The sequence below is a fragment of the Lissotriton vulgaris genome, chromosome 4_1, assembly GCF_964263255.1.
Source record: "Lissotriton vulgaris chromosome 4_1, aLisVul1.2, whole genome shotgun sequence".
NCBI lineage: Eukaryota > Metazoa > Chordata > Amphibia > Caudata > Salamandridae > Lissotriton > Lissotriton vulgaris.
The window spans coordinates 1,643,811,659-1,643,824,251 of NC_141691.1; positions in this window are offsets into that span (position 1 = coordinate 1,643,811,659).

Below are 12,593 nucleotides of genomic sequence, written 5' to 3' on the forward strand. Positions count from 1 at the left end.
CGTTGTAATCCGTCGTGCCTGCTTGTCTCTCCATTTGATTGATTGTTATCCAAGCATTTACTGTTTTACAATTGATTCTCTTTGGTTCATTCTCTATTTACAAACAAGCACAAAGTCGCAATACTCTGTTTAGTCTTTGCAGATAGTGAAAAATCGTGTAAAAAAATAAAAGTAATCGAGCAAAATCAGTAGGCCACTAATTGGATCTCTTTTTGACCTCGCTAAAATAGAAATATTAGGAACAACCCTTCATGAGAAATACGAAAATAGTGAGATGAACTGAGCTCCACACCATGAGGGCTGCATGACAGCTCGGCTCCATCACCCATCCCGCACAAAATAACGACAAACTCTATGCAAATATTGAAAATATACACAACACACCAGCAAAGAAACAGGGTAAAACATTTTATTAAATAACTATTTACAAAACGTTGGTTTATAAGATGATGTCAGTAGTGGACCGATGTGTGAATAGATCGAAAACAGCACAAGGCTCCAAGATCCGGATGGCAAGCTCCTGGATGTTGGGTGCCATAGTTTAGAGTTCTGAATTTCAGCCTTTTTCAATGCCTGTGCTTTGTTGAATCAAAATGGCGGCTTGACACAAAGCTGACTCAAGCGTTGCTACTGATGCTATGCAGACCAAAACTGGTTTTCAGTTTGTACATTTTTCTAGATTTTTCAATCCAAGTTTGGTTGACTTTGTAGAACGATGGCTTCAGATTTTCAACATACGGTGTGGTGGCGCTGACTGGGAGGGGGCGCTTCGCTCCTGCCCCCTCCCCAAGTAAGATTTTCATACGTGAAAGTACGTTAATGGTTTTGGTCCCTGAGATGCTTCGATGTCACTACCATTCTCAAATAGCATAAGTTCTGGATGTTGGGTGCCATAGTTAAGAGTTCTGAGCAGTGCTTGTAACACTGTCTGAAGCTTATTTCCACCTACTGCAGCTTCACTATTCTCAAAGTAAGTGAGTGTCGTTTGTGGACCTGACTGCATTAGAAAACAATGTGATATGTTACCTTCCTAAACAGCTTGACGGAGGCCCCTGAGGGGCGGTGTGATGGACATGGACTCGGAGAAGACGCTTGGCTCCGACACCCTCCCCAAGTCTTATAGCACTGGTGTAGCCTGAGATCGCCCCCGACATAGGCGGCCGGCTCCCGGGGTCCGGCGGAACTTTTTGCCTTTTGATGACTCCTCAATTCTGGACTTTGTCCCACAATCCGTTTGACCTGAAGACAAGCTGTAGTGGGGCGCCCCTTTATCGTTTTAGTTGCCATTCCGCCCGCTTTTGCTACACTGTGCCTCTTCCGCCATTCAGATGTTTACCGCCCGCTCTTGCGACTACAGCGTCTCGCTCACCATGTAGTTTAGATGCGCCCGCTCTTGCGGTGCAGCGATAGGCAGCTGCCACAGGACTCTCAAAATGGCGGCCGGCTCTTCGGTTTTGGGCCTGGTCCACTAAAATGGCCCTGGGACACCTTGGAACTCGGACGCTTGTCTGCTAGGGCTTGGGTCCCATTCTCGAAAAGCGTCCCCTCAGCCGTGAAGATTCTACAAAAGTCTTGGGGGCTTCCGACTCCCGCAGGCTTCTGCTGGGGAGCGGCTGCCATGATTGCTCGTGGAATGGCCACGACGGAGCTACGAGATGGTAGTGGTCTCATGCTGACGCCAGCTTTAGTCTGAAACATCCAGAAACACTATAGACTACCAATTCGATCAGTTCCGGTAGCGCCCCAACATGACCCGGAAGAGAAGAACTTGCCCTCCCCTCTTTGACTGATGGTTCTTGTTGCCTGTCCCCTCTGTTGTCATTTAACAGAACTTTTTGGACTGCTGAAAGGGGTTGTGTTCTGAACGCTGGTTGGTGGAGACATTTTGACTATATTCTTGACCTACGTTGTCGCGTAATGCGTTTTATGACACGCCGCGTTAGCGCACCCGGAAGTGATCCGAGGCGCGGCGCGCAGCGCGTAACGTAAGCATAACAGGTCACGTGACTTGTTAATAAAACTTTTCATTGGTTCATTTTACTTTTGTTAATTTAATGATGAAAAGCTTGGTCATATGACCTAAAAATTACGCTTTTTATTATTTTCGAACAATATTTTTTTTTCAAACATATGTTATAATATTCCAGGCTAATGTACTTTCCCGGAAAATTTACAACTGTCTTGCAAGTAAAATATATTCCTTTTTCGAGAAAAAGGGCGTTTCTTCCTTCCATGACGGAGCCGTTGAGTAAAAGAGATTCGGCCTGCTGTCTTAGTCGCCGATACGCCTGATTATCAGATTCTTATCGATCACTTTATGTTGCAGACATGAAAAACACAACTGCCCTTGACCATTTATCTTTACTGCGTTCCTACATATTATACCCTTTATCCGTCATGTAATTGGACTGCTTTATTTCACTTGCCTTTTACTGATTCGAAAACAGTCACTAAAAGTAAAAAATATACAAATGTAAATACTACTTCCGTGTTTTGTTTTAAAAACCTTTATTGTGAAAATGTCAGTATACAAATACGGGCCTATAACCACGTGGGCCGGCCACGGAGCAAACTGAAATCGTATATGATGAGGAGACATTTACACTGTAGAAGAACGTAACGAGCGGGCCATTAGGTGACAAGAACAAAGGTCTCTAACAGTTGCGGAATCGGTGGACGTACATTTTGTAATTAAAATACGACAGGGCCACTTACAATTAAATTTTCTAGATATACATTTGCGGGCAAGGGGTTACGAGTCCCATTTATACCGGCGCCATTTTGGGCGAGGCCGGGCAGGTCCAAGATATAGTCAAAATGTCTCCACCAACCATCGGCCAGACCAGAACCCCTTTCGGCCCTTTATGCTACAAGATGGTGTCTTCCATTCAGAAAATATTGGTGGCAGCATTTTGAAAGGAAACAGAAACAGCCGTTCTCCTAGTGAGTTTCACATAGTTACATTTAGAAAGAATGTTGAAGAGTAGTATGTGGAAAATCTGAAGCCATTTTTCTACAAACTCTCAATCAGACTTGGATGGAAAAAAAAAACCTGAAGAATGTACAAACTGAAAACCAATTTTAGTCTGTATAGCACCAACAGTAACGCTTGAGTCAGCTTTGTGTCAAGCCGCCATTTTCATTCAATCAATAGCGTCCCCCTGCACACATTCAGGGACCTGGTCGTGTCTTCAGATGAAACGCATTGTAGGAAAAGAAGCAGAAAGGAAAAGGAAAAATGTTCCGCCGGACCTAGTGAAGCTGCAGCAGGTGCAAATAAGCTTCAGACAGTCTTACAAGCACTGCTCAGAACTCTCAACTGAGGCACTCAACATCCAGGACTTGCCATTCGGATCTTGGCGCCTTGTGCTGGTTCCGACCTATTCACACATCGGTCCACTACTGACATCACCTCATAAGCCAACGGGGCACCCCACGCCGTCTTTCGGCGCAGCATTGTAGGATGGCCACACCAGTGCGGCAATTTGCTGGACACCACCTCGGTGCCATCCGGATCTCGGCGCGTTCGAGTCACTGTACCGCAACAGTGACCGCAATTCAGCTGGACACGCCGTCTTTCGGCGCAGCATTGTAGGATGGCCACACCAGTGCGGCAATTTGCTGGACACCACCTCGGTGCCATCCGGATCTCGGCGCGTTCGAGTCACTGTACCGCAACAGTGACCGCAACTCAGCTGGACACGCCGTCTTTCGGCGCAGCATTGTAGGATAGCCACACCAGTGCGGCAATTTGCTGGACACCACCTCGGTGCCATCCGGATCTCGACGTGTTGTGCTGCCTTCGGCCTATTCGCACATCGGTCCGCTACTGACAGTGACCGCAACTCAGCTGGACACGCCGTCTTTCGGCGCAGCATTGTAGGATGGCCACACCAGTGCGGCAATTTGCTGGACACCACCTCGGTGCCATCCGGATCTCGACGCGTTGTGCTGCCTTCGGCCTATTCGCACATCGGTCCGCTACTGACGCCGCCTCACGTGCCAACGGATTTTCTACGCTTTTTGTAGCCCTATGCCGCAGAACAGGTCATGTGACTTGTTTATAAAACTTTTCATTGGTTCATTTTACTTTTGGTTTCCTAAAGATGGAAGGCTTGGTCATATGACCTAAAAATAACACTTTTCATTGGTTTAGAAAATTTTTTTTCCCAAACGATGAAAGCCCCACCTTGTTTCTGGATCATTCAGACTGAAGCTGGCGTCAGCATGAGAGCACCACCATCTCGTGGCTCCGTCGTGGTCATTCCGCGAGCAATCATGGCAGCCGCTCCCCACCGGAAGCCTGCGGGAGTCGGGGGCCCCCAAGACTTTTATACAATCTTCACGGCTGAGGGGACGCTTTTCGAGAATGGAGCCCAAGCCCTAGCAGGCAAGCGTCCGAGTTCCAAGGTGTCCCAGGGCCATTTCAGTGGACCAGGCCCAAAACCGAAGAGCCGTCCGCCATTTTGACAGCCATGTGGCAGCCGCCTATCGCTGCACTGCAAGAGTGGGAGCAACTCCACAACATGGTGAGCGAGACGCTGTGGCCGCAAGAGCGAGCGCAACTCAGCTAGATGGCCGCCACCTGGGGAAGCCCGTTCACGCCGCCTCCCCCCCCCCCTCCGGGCCGCCGCACGCCAATTTTCGGAGCAGCATTGTAGGATACCAAAACCAGTGCGGCAGTTTACTGGACATCACCTGGGTGCCTGTCGTACATGTTGTGTCAGCCATGTGACACTGGACACAGACCGCTACTGACGAGGCCTCCCCCCGCATCACCCGGGACGCCCCACGCTGTTTTTCTGTGCTGCATTGTAGGATCCCTAAACCAGTGCGGCACCCAGGCGACATCACCTGGGTGCCGTCCAGAACTCTGCACGTTGTGCTGCCTTGGGACTATTCGCACAACAGACCGCTACTGACGAGGCCTCCCCCCGCCCCACCCGGGACGCCCCACGCCAATTTTCGGAGCAGCATTGTAGGATCCCTAAACCAGTGCGGCACCCAGGCGACATCACCTGGGTGCCGTCCAGAACTCTGCACGTTGTGCTGCCTTGGGACTATTCGCACAAAAGACAGCTTCTAACCATTGTTGCTTTTTGTGTTAATAAATGTTTAAATGTTTTTAGTTTTTGTTCTGTTCTTCAGCGTTAAAAGTTAATAAAGTTTTATAACCTTAATTTGTTGGAGTGTTATCTATTTTTTGAAAAACGGGTGAATGGGGCCTTGAATCGGGTTATTGTCATGTGTGGGCTTTGGAAGTGTGCTGCTGCAGGTTCGGACATTTCAAACTCAAATGCACGTTCTTTTTCTTACCTTTCCGAAGCATGGAGCGCAATAGCAGGCAGAGAAAGGGTGATGCACGTGTTGAACACTACCTGACCTGGCAAGTTGCTGGCAGTGCCCCCCCGCCCGCTCCTGAAAGAGGGCACACACACACCGCCGCCCCGAGTACTTCACAAATCTTTAAAAGACCATGCGCTTGTTCATGAGGCTTAAATGGTTTATCACCTCTTCTAGAACCCCTGCATCGACCCTCTGACGTTTCATGGAAAAATTACCATGTAACACAATACCAAGCCCTGTCGGCTGAAACCCCCAAGGAATCGTGGGGCATATTATCAAGGGGGTTTATCTCCGCTTTTTTGGCTTTAAAAGCCATGAAAGCGGAGATAAAATTATCTCCCTATTACCAAGCTGTCGCTAACACCAGTTAGTGACAGCTAAAAGGAGATAGCGACCATCTTGGGCCCCGCTTTGCATGTCAGTGATATTTATCACTAATGACATGCAAAGTGGCGTGCCAAGATGTTAGCGACTGGAAACAGTCCCTAACATCGCTACCTTCTATTACCAACTTTTGGAGATATTCGCGCTAAGCGCGAATATCTCCAAAATCTAACACCTGCCCTGAGCAGTTCTTAGCCATGTTATCCAATGGGAGGTGGATAACATGGCTAAGAGCATTAGGTCAATAATACATGAATATCGCTGACTTTTCTGCGATAATAGCAAGGTTTATCTGCGATAAAAATCGCCGATGTGCGGCGATAATTTTTGTCTCTAAACAAGTTAGAGACAAAAATTATCGCTAGTTGTTCGTAATATGCCCCCGGGTTTTTGCTTGCAGAAATCGGGAGGCGGGAGACTAGCACTGAAATCAGTAGTCACACGCCTGAATCAGGAGGATTGGCATGTCTGAATTCTCTACAGCTGGGGCCATAAACTACATCCGCAGGGTTAGGTGATAGCCTGGGACCAGCCTGGCATCTAAAATGGCTGCCGTGCACGACAAAATTGTGGCATTCGAAAAAAAGGCAAGATGGCGCAGCCGCTGGAAGAGATGTATCAACATATATCAGCCTCCTCAGCCACCCTCAGGAAACATAGGGGATTAGGATACGTCTCCCGCACCCCCTTATACCTAGTAATTTAATTAACGAAGCTCAAAATGGCGAATTCCCGTTTCGCTACCAGTTTGCGGCCCAGTTCGCGGCCCGTGAAGCGCTTCTACCGTGAAAAATCATTTTTTTTTTTATTTTCCCCACGGGACCCTTTAATAACCCCAACAACATTCCTAGGGGGTGAAGAGGGGGATACCTTGCCCCCTTTCATTAAATTCCCCCTTAGTTTTTCACCTTTTCTTCTCTCTCGATCCTACCGAGAGACAAGATGGCGGCCGCACCGGACTGTTTAGAATGTTGACAGACACCGGAGAGCCAATCAGCTTTCTGCGCGCAAAGTTCCGATAAGCGAAAAGTAAGCGGACCGGATCGCTGCCCAGAGCGCTGTTACAGATATATATCTTGGTTTGAACGTTAATTTCTCAAAAACTACTGGAGCACATATATTGAGACCTAGCAAAGGCACATCGGGCTAACAGTCCCTACAATTTTGCCAAGTTTCGTGCAAATCCATTCAGCCGTTCGAGCTAAAAGTGAGTCCAACCGCCCTATGGAAAACTCAATGCAAAAAACGCGTTTTGGGACCCCCCTTTTTTCTCGGCCCCCCCTTGACGAAACCCCCCAAATTTTCAGGGGCTGCTCAGAATCAAAATGTGCCATTTTCCTGAAAATTTCAGCCGATTCCGTCCACAAACGCCAAAGTTATTAGACATAGAATTTTCAAAAGTCCCATAGAGAAAAAATTCTAACTATATATACCTACTGGCGATAGCCAGTAGGTAATATATATATATATATATATATATATATATATATATATACCTGGTATTCCTTTGCATCTCGTGTAGAGTTTCTAGCACATAAAATTCACGGCACCACAGCAAAGGTATTGTTTCTTAAAACGTGATTCATTTCCACACCATTGTGCAAATGAGCAAAGGTAGGGCTGATATATATATATATATATATATATATATATATATATATACATATATATATATATATACATATATATATATATATATATATACATACATACATATATATATATATATATATATATATATATATATATATATATATATATATATATATATATATATATATATATATATATATATGAGAGCACAGGATTCCCTCTCTCCAGCTTTGCGTACGCGGTCACAGCCTCCATGCCAACCACAGGAAGGAAAAGACGAACCACCAATCTGGCAGGCAAATAGTGTTTATTTATTGCAGTTCACACAGCCATTTGTCAGCGACGCGTTTCGAGCACGAATGCCCTTGCTCACGATATATATATATTACCTACTGGCGGACGCCAGTAGGTAGTTATAGTTAGGATTGTTTTCTATAGGAAATCCGCAACATTCTATTTGGAATAACTTTGGCGCCGGTTGAGGAATCTGCCTGTAATTTTCCTTATATTTGCCTCGCTGCACTGCGCTCCTTCCGTGAAAGGTTGGGGGGGATTCGTCAAGCGGGGGGCGAGATAAAAGGGGGTCCCAAAATGTGTTTTCCCCATGTTAATTTCCATAGGGCGGTTGGACTCACTTGTAGCCCAAACGGCTCAATGGAAATCCACAAAACTTGGCAAAATTGTAGGGACTGGTAGCCCGATGCGCCTTTGCTATGTCTCAAGATATGTGCTCCAGTGGATTATGAGTAATTTAGGTTCAAAAAAATATATATATCTGGGCGGAGCCTAACCAGACATCTGATCTGATTGGCTGTCAGCACTTCATCCAAGAAGTGTTGGCAACCATCTTGGGACCAATATACATGATGAGGGTTTTAGGACTTTAGTTACATTATAAATCATTTGTTGATGGTACCATACTCATTTTAGGAATTGTGGCGTGTTCTAAGGTGATTTTACCATGTGAAAAATCCTTCTGCTGTGATATCATGAATCATGCTTTAAAGAGAACTAATATCTCATGATTTTCTCACAGTGGTTTGGAAGGGGATCTATAAGGTAAACGGAAAGCATATTTTCTGTAAATTCACATTATCTTTCTCAGTCATGTGAGAATGAAGTCTGACATTCTCAATAAAACATGTACATCCAACAAGGACAGAGACTGTCAGTTGATTCCTTTGTGTTCTACTGCAGCCTCCTAGAGTGTTCTAAAGAACAACTAGAGCGCTAACAGTCCTACTTATTACAAAGGTATAGCACACCTGAAGCCATCGTGATGGGAATAAAGTGGTAACTCTTAAAACATTTAATTTAAAAAGGAACAAAATGAGGGGGTATATTATGCCATAGAAAGTATTATTAGTGCTGCAGAAAGAAAAATTAGGGCACATTTTGAGTGACTTCTCAAATCCTCTTCTATTTCATTAAAAAAATTCTGACATGCTGTCTCCCAAGATGGCCACCAGAGACAAAAGAGCCCAAATGTAGCCCAAATATCACCCAGATGTAGCCCAAGTATAGCCCAATGACAGAATGTCCCAGAGTGTTCTAAAGAACAACTAGAGCGCTAACAGTCCTACTTATTACAAAGGTATGGCACACCGGAAGCCATCTTGATTGGAATAAAGTGGTAATTCTTAAAACATTTAATTTAAAAAGGAACAAAATGAGGGGGTATATTTTGCCATAGAAAGTATGATTAGTGCTGCAGAAAGAAAAATTAGGGCACATTTTGATTGACTTCTCAAATCCTCTTCAATTTCATTAAAAAATTCTGACATGCAGACTGAAACATGCACTTTGAATACCAGCAGCAGACTTCCCTGGTGAGCAGGTCAGAATTTATGGCAAATGTGTCACACATCTGAATGCCTTCTTGATGGAACCAAAGTAAACAAGCATTGAAAATGCAATAGATCTCATCCTCGTTTAAGTTAAAGCCATTCTGTTTGTAATGAGGTGGCTTTTTAGCTTTGCTTTTATTAGTGTTTTTTAAACTTTCATGTAAATAACATGCATCTGTATGCATATATGTATATGTATGCATGCATTTATATTTGTATTTGTATAGATATACAGATTATATATGTTTATATATGTATGTATATATATATATATATATATATATATATATATATATATATATATATACATACACATACATATATATAAATCCATATGCATATATATGCATATATATGTGTATATGTGTGCTTGTAGAGAGAGGAAGAGAGGTAGAGGTGTAGAGGTAGAGAGGTAGAGGTAGAGAGGTAGCGGTAGAGAGGTAGAGACTAGTAGAGAGAGAAGTAGAGAGGTAGAGAGTAGAGAGTGAGTAGTAGAGAGTAGTAGAGAGCAGTAGAGAGAGTAGCAGAGAGTGAGTAGTAGAGAGTAGTAGAGTGAATAGTAGAGTGGGTAGTAGAGAGTAGTAGAGAGTGAGTAGTAGAGAGTGAGTAGTAGAGAGTAGTAGAGAGTAAGTAGTAGTGAGTAGTAGAGAGCAGTAGAGAGTGAGTAGTAGAGAGTAGTAAAGAGTGAGTAGGAGAGAGTAGTAGAGAGTGAGTAGTAGAGAGTAGTAGAGAGTGAGTAGCAGAGAGAGAGAATAGTAGAGAGTAGCAGAGAGTGAGTAGTAGAGTGAGTAGTAGAGACTAGTAGAGAGAGAGAGTAGTAGAAAGAGAGTAGTAGAGAGTGAGTAGTAGAGAGTAGTAGAGAGTGAGTAGTAGAGTGAGTAGTAAAGTGAGTAGTAGAAAGTGAGTAGTAGAGAGAGAGTAGTAGAGAGTGAGTAGTAGAAAGTAGTAGAGAGTGAGAAGTAGAGAGTGAGTAGTAGAGAGTAGTAGAGAGTGAGTAGTAAAGAGTGAGTAGTAAAGAGTGAGTAGTAGAGAGAGAGTAGTAGAGAGTGAGTAGTAGAGAGTAGTAGATAGTGAGTAGTACGGAGTGAGTAGTAGAGAGAGAGTAGTAGAGTAGTAGAGAATAAGTAGTAGAGAGTGAATATTTGAGAGTAGTGGAGTAGGAGAGAGTAAGTAGTAGAGAGTAGTGGAGAATATTCCAAGGTTTGGCACAGCACCACTTGCACAATAAGTCCAATCAAATCATATCACTTAGAGTCCATATTGAAGCGCTGAATCCTGGTGTATATTCAAATGCTTTTATTTTCCCTACGTTTATGTACCACAGCCAGCCGAAACGTTTCGTTCTGTACAACAGAACTCCTTCAGGGCATTCATATTTCCTTCAAATTATGTCGGTATCCTGTTGTCATATGACTAGATATTTCTTCCAAATGTTAGACGAGACGTAAGTACATTCTTATTCAAAGTAACTAGGTATCAATTTTACCCACACAATTCGGGCAGACTTGAGTAATTTATAGCATCCTCAAAGTCAGTCTTTCAAAAATTCCAAAGTATAGGACTTGATAATCCAAATCCGAATGTTTCTAAAGAAAAAAAGTCATTTTCAATCGTTCGGAATATCGGTGTTTGGGCAGATATGACCCAGGGTCCCCCAGTATGCAAGGGGAATTAGTCCCCCTCTGCAAACGCGCCAGTGGCCTGCATTGCAGAGAGGTGTAAAAAGGGGCATAGCCTCATTACACATTTGTGCAATGCAGCCCCCTGGCGCATACTGGAGGTTCCAGGTGGGCTAGTTGGCCCCCAGGGACCCCTAGTATGCAAGGGGAATTAGTCCCCCCTCTTCAAACATGCACAGGGCTGCGTTGCAGAGAGGTGTAAAAAAGGGTGTGGCCTCATTACACCTCTCTGCAATGCAGCCCCCTGGCGCATACTGGAGGCTCCTGGCGGGCTAGTTGGCCCCCAGGGGCCCCCAGTATGCAAGGGGAATTAGTTCCCCCTCTTCAAACATGCACTGGGTCTGCATTCCAGAGAGGTGTAAAAAGGGGCATGGTTAATCAGTTTAATACTTTGCTCTCCATAGCAAATTGTCCTTCCACAAAATTTGCATACAATTTTGAAATCTCCAAACTGGGTCTGGATGTTTGGGACCATCTCACTTGTCTCTGGACCCGATGGAGTGGTTTGCTTACTTTGGGAGGTGCTAGGGGAAGATTGGGGAGGGTTTCTGGTCAGTTCTCTGACCTCTGCCGCAGCTTAGTTGTTTGGGTGCCGGCGTTGCATGTGGCGAATCATGGTGTTCTTGCCAAAAGAATACTTTTTGGCAGGGTTCCCCCTGGAAAGTACAGTGCCACAGAACAGACAAGTAACCTTTGGCGCATTAACTTTCTTGAGGCCCCTTGGGATTTAAAAAAACTCCCAGACAATGTGCTCCTTTGGCTTATAGGTGGTAGTATATTCAGGCAGGTACCGCCTCTCCTCCTCCTCCTCCTCCTCCTCCTCTTCTTCTTCTCCACCACTGTGGTGTTGTGGTGGTCCTTGTGGTGGTGGTGGTGGTGGTGATGGTGGTTGAGATGCTCCTGCTGCTGCTGCTACTGTAGCCATTTCTCAGTACAAATAGGTACAAATAGGTCTGCAAACAGGTCTTCCTCAGTCAAAGTAAAAAGTGAGAATGAGGAAAAAAGGTAGGGGCTTTCATCTTTTGGAAAACAAAACTGCCCTTAACCAATGAAAAGTGTTATTTTCAGGTCACATGACCCGACGCGCTTACGCTACGCGCCCCGTGGCGCGCCCTGGGGCGCTTACGTAGTGCGATCATATGCGCTCGAGTGCTTCCGGGTGCGCTTACGCCGTGCGTATCACGCGGACGCAGCTACGCGATACGTCACAATGATGTTTTCGTTCGCGGCAATATCGCTGATGGGACGCTCACCGGTACGCGCACCGGGGCGTGCCGCATGACTGCGCTTACCGGTGCGCTCACTGGTACGCGCACCGGTAGCGCTCCAGGGTAAAAAAAAAACATGAACAATATACATGAAAAAAATAGTATTACATAAATATACAATATAGGATTCATTATAAAAAATATTACATTTCATAGCTATAGAAATTTGCTATAAAAAACCTTTGAAATTCACTGAAAAAAACATAGGTTTGAGGCCCTATAATAGTTACAAACCAGTTATAGTTAGGAATTCGCATTTAAAAAACCTTTGAAATTCACTGAAAAACCATAGGTTTGACACCAGTTATAGTTAGCTGGAAATTTTACTGACATAAAACCATCGAAATTCCTACGTTATAGTTAGTTGGACTCACTATAAATTGCGCGCCTGCAATGCACTGCTGATGACGTCACATATTACATCACTCATGACATGGTCAGTGACATCACTCATGACATCACTGATGACACCATCC